The sequence below is a fragment of the Lucilia cuprina genome, chromosome 3 (assembly GCF_022045245.1).
Source record: "Lucilia cuprina isolate Lc7/37 chromosome 3, ASM2204524v1, whole genome shotgun sequence".
Taxonomy (NCBI): Eukaryota; Metazoa; Arthropoda; class Insecta; order Diptera; family Calliphoridae; genus Lucilia; species Lucilia cuprina.
Window position 1 is genome coordinate 17485229 of NC_060951.1, and position 5373 is coordinate 17490601.

General features: G+C 27.6%; 1 long non-coding RNA gene across 1 annotated transcript; it reads right to left on the reverse strand.

Moving 5' to 3' along the window:
* Positions 1-1242: 1242 nt before the first annotated feature.
* LOC124419161 lies at positions 1243-1768 on the reverse strand. Its single transcript, XR_006940448.1, has 3 exons — positions 1708-1768; positions 1496-1638; positions 1243-1261 (listed from the first exon to the last, which is right to left on the reverse strand). It is a non-coding gene; the product is annotated as an uncharacterized LOC124419161 (long non-coding RNA).
* Between the last annotated feature and the right edge of the window lie 3605 nt (positions 1769-5373).

Consider the following 5373-nt stretch of genomic DNA (forward strand, 5'->3'; position numbering starts at 1 on the left):
GTATATATTTAATACACTTCGCCAATTAAGAAAACCTTCTTAAATGTTTATTAACAGTTGATTTTTAACACAACACTGTCATATTGTTTTTTATTACTTAAGATTCACAATATTTTAATTACGCTATTTTTCTATGAAATTCAATAACTCATTTAAGTTTTACGATGAATAATTAAAACTGAACATGACTGAACAAAACACAAAACATCACTGAGCTTAGCAAAATTTCTGCAATATTTATTTTTATTTTTTTTCACGCTAAAAAATGGAGTATTTATATTTTTTTGTTTTTGTACTCTTCTTACTATCATCCGGAAGTAACCTAAAAGTATACTTCCAGACGGCGAAAACTAGAAATCAATGTATTTTGTTTTTGTAAAATGTGTGCTCTCGTCTGGCAATTGTACAGAAGTGACTACAATCCACACTTAAAGATGAATAAAATACAACATTAATGTGAACACTCTTCAAACTGTCTTCCAGAAGTGACATAAACATACAAATCAAGAAGATACAAATTAGGAAACAATTTATTTTGTTATTGTAAAATGTGTGTTCTCACCCAACTTTCATACAGAATTCACTAAAACGTATACTTTCAGATGAAAAAAATTCAACAGACATGGTTTTTTGGTTAAGCAAAATGGACGCACTCTTCTAACTATCATCCGGAAGTAACTTAAAAGTATATTTCTAGAAGACGAAAATTCGAAATCAATGTATTTTGTTTTTGTAAAATGTGCGTTCTCGTCTGACAATCGTCCAGAAGTGTTTCTGACGTGACGTCTGGGGTGATGCGCAATAGTTTTCTCTTTTAAATGTTTGAAGGGCAGCGATGTTGCGGAAGTATAAGAATTCTTGTCACCAGTCTTGAAGAACTGATGCCGAGCTGGGGAACGTCTAGGAGTAACGTGGAAGATACTTCTGGAAGACCCGCAGAAGAAACTTCTAGATGGCTCTTGGAAGTAAGGTATTGCCAAAGACTCCTCTAGATGTGACTACTTAGTATCATCTAGAAGTGTTCCTTTCTTATCTTCTAGAAGACAAGTTTTCTCTTCTTCTAGAAGAAAAGTATTTCTCTTCCCTTCTTCTAGAAGAAGAATATTCTCTTCTTCTAGAAGACGAGTATTCTCTTCTTCTAGAAGACGAGTATTCTCTTCTTCTAGAAGACAAGTATTCTCTTCTTCTAGAAGATGAGTATTCTCGTCTTCTAGAAGTTGAGTTTTCTCTTCTTCTATTTGTATGCTCACCAAGATAAAATCTATAAAAATAAATGTAAATAAAATGAAATTTTATAGTTTTTATTGAAATAGTTGAAATTAAAATAGTAGAAAAAATAATTGATTTAACAACTAATCTAAAAAAAGTAATATATGTACATACATTAGACGACACACAAAAGATGGTGCATGAGTTAACCCCCTCAAAATATTTGCTGTTATGTAATATGATGTCTAATGTACATACATATGTATCAAAAAATTAGAATTATTACCTTATAATCTATTTTTTAAATTTTCTGCAAATAATCGATATTTTTAATGGAACCGCGTGATGAAATAAGACATATATAAATTACCAGATCCCTTTTTTATATTTTAATTCTGTTAGTAGTATTTTAGTATAGGTTACTGCTTTCTAAAAAAATAAAATAATTAAAAATTAATTAATTAATTTATTTATTGTTTTGAATCAATAAAACGTTACCTTTCATGAACATTTTTTAAATAACTTGGAATTAGACCGTCTTTAAAGATCTGAAATTACTAAGTCATGAATTATTTTTAAAATTATTTACAGTCACTAACGATAGAAACATCTTAACGACCCTATACTCTTTTTTGTTTGCTTTCCTCTAATTAAGGAGTTATATACATTCAAAAACTTAAGAATATTAGTATCATATAAAGGTCATTGACAGACCTGGTGTTAATAACTAAAAACGTACCTATAATTAGAATAATTAAATCCAAAGATATATGAAAATGAATAAAATTGTATTTAAAATTGTAGTTTTTAAAATATTTGATTTTAATATTAAATATCTTATATGGGCAATTTCGTTTCAAGTGACCTGACCCAAGTCAAAAAATAAATTATGTATAAAACAGTTGTATTAATTTGAATATAATGATTCAAGCTAACGTTTAAATACTTTAAGTAAAATTTTAATGTATTTTTTTGTTACGATAATGATATACAAATAAAATTTTAGCTCAAAGTGATCATACGTAATCAAGAAACGGGACCTAAACACGCAAATAAAAATTAAATTGAAACGCGCAAATAAAAAACATTGAAAGTTAAGATTTAACTCAAATAAATCTAAATAGGTTAAAAATGCAATGTTCATCAAATGAAAGCCGAAACGTATAACTTGAAAAAGTCTTTAAATGCTTATAACTCCTAAACCAATTAAGAGAGAGACGATATTTAATATAAAAATATTTAAAAACGAAGACTAATATGTTGACTTCGTTTAAAAAAAAATGGAAATGGAAGCCGTTTAGAGTTGTTAATTTATTCCTAATATAGTATTTTAATGTAATATATGACAACTTTTTAATTTTATTTACATAATCCTTATAATTACCTTGTAAAAGTAATTATCTTACTTTTTGGTATATATTTAATAAACTTCACCAATTAACAAAACCTTCTTAAATGTTTTTTAACAGTTGACTTTTAACATAACCCCATGTCTATATTAGACAAATATTTCTTACGATACTTGACAAAACGTCGACTGAAAAATTGTCAGTTTTTTGTTTATTGGCATGCATAGGGGTTACAAAATGCCGATTTTATCACGACAACCCACAGATAATTTTATTGAAATAATGCTATATTTAATAAAAACGATTAAAATTAAATGCAAATTTTGTAAATAAACACTAATTTCACTAAAACCTATGTTTAAAATGAATTTTAATAGCACAAAAACAAAATTATACACAAATTTTACGGTAAAATGACGTTTATTATCAAGACAACGTTGTCTAAACAATTGTTTAGACAACACTGTTATAACGAGGTTATAACGCTAATAAATGCCGTCTGTACTGGCTAATTTGTTATCATGATAACAATTTGACATTTAGCATAATAAATATTTGTCTAATATAGACACGGGGTAACAGTGTCATATTATTTCTTATTGCTAAATATTCACAATATATTAATTACACTATTTTTCTATGAATATTAAATTCAATAACTCATTTAAGTTTTACAATAAATAATTTAAATTGAACATGACTGGACAAAACACAAAACATCACTGAACTTTGCCAAATTTCTGCATTATTTATTTTTATTTTTTTCGCGTTCACGCAAAAAATGGAATATTTATATTTTTGTTTTTGAGTTCTTCTTACTATCATCCGGAAGTAACCTTAAAGTATACTTTCAGAAATCAATGTATTTTGTTTTTGTAAAATGTATGCTCTCGTCTGACTATCATCCACAAGTGACTACAATCCACACTTCCAGATGAATAAAATACAACATTAATGTGAAAACTTTTTAAACTGTCTTTCAGAAGTGACGTAAACATACAAATCAAGATGATACAAATTAGGAAACAATGTATTTTGTTATTGTAAAATGTGTGTTCTCACCCAACTATCATTCAGAAGTCACTAAAACGTATACTTCCAGATGAAAAAATTTCAACAGTCATGGTTTTTTATTTAAGCAAAATGGATACACTCTTCTAACTATCATTCGGAAGTAACTTAAAAGTATATTTCTAGAAGACGAAAATTTGAAATCAATGTATTTTGTTTTTGTAAAATGTGCGTTCTCGTCTGACAATTGTCCAGAAGTGTTTATGATGTGGCGTCTGGGGTGATGCGCAATAGTTTTGTCTTCTAAATGTTTGAAGGGTACAATCAATACAAATACATACATTTTAATACTCCACATAAAAATTAAACAATAATTTAATATACATACCAAAGTATAACAAGTAGTCCGACTCTCATATACAGGAAATTACTCTCTCACATCTACGAGTGTCGTGTGAATTCGACTCTCTTGTGAGAAATTTAAACTTGTCAAAAGCAAAAAATGGAATATTTATATTTTTGTTTTTGAGTTCTTCTTACTATCATCCGGAAGTAACCTTAAAGTATACTTTCAGAAATCAATGTATTTTGTTTTTGTAAAATGTATGCTCTCGTCTGACTATCATCCACAAGTGACTACAATCCACACTTCCAGATGAATAAAATACAACATTAATGTGAAAACTTTTCAAACTGTCTTTCAGAAGTGACGTAAACATACAAATCAAGATGATACAAATTAGGAAACAATGTATTTTGTTATTGTAAAATGTGTGTTCTCACCCAACTATCATTCAGAAGTCACTAAAACGTATACTTCCAGTTGAAAAAATTTCAACAGTCATGGTTTTTTATTTAAGCAAAATGGATACACTCTTCTATCATTCGGAAGTAACTTAAAAGTATATTTCTAGAAGACGAAAATTTGAAATCAATGTATTTTGTTTTTGTAAAATGTGCGTTCTCGTCTGACAATTGTCCAGAAGTGTTTATGATGTGGCGTCTGGGGTGATGCGCAATAGTTTTGTCTTCTAAATGTTTGAAGGGTACAATCAATACAAATACATACATTTTAATACTCCACATAAAAATTAAACAATAATTTAATATACATACCAAAGTATAACAAGTAGTCCGACTCTCATATACAGGAAATTACTCTCTCACATCTACGAGTGTCGTGTGAATTCGACTCTCTTGTGAGAAATTTAAACTTATCAAAACCTTCAAATGTTTAACTTACTTTTTTGCCCACTTTTAAGGATTGTACACGAAATTACGGTTGTGCACAAAAAATCTGTAATTTTTTTAAATAATTTTATTTCACTTTTCATACAAAATTTTGTTTAATTTTCCTAAACTGAAAAAAAAAAAATATTTTTTTTCTAATTATTGACATTTCATTTTTGTTTTTGTTGAATTTTAATTTTCAAACAGAGTTTTAATTTTTGGTATTGAAAATTCGAACAAATTTAAAATTGTAACTTTTTTATAAAACTCTGTGTGTTTGGAATGCACCAATACATAAACATTTTTGTTACTAACGCATATTTAGAGTTATGTACTTTTTCACTAACACATGCTTAGAGTTAGGTACTGCTATCAAAGAGTCGGACTACTTGTTATTTTTTGATACATACATTCAATAATTCAATTCAAAAATTTTGGTTATTTCATGCATAAATTTTTCCCATAATATACATTAAAATTTATAGAAACATAGATAAATACATTTTCAATTATTTTTATACCCTTCACCTTCGTGAGAAGGGTATATATAAGTTTGTCATTCCGTTTGTAATTT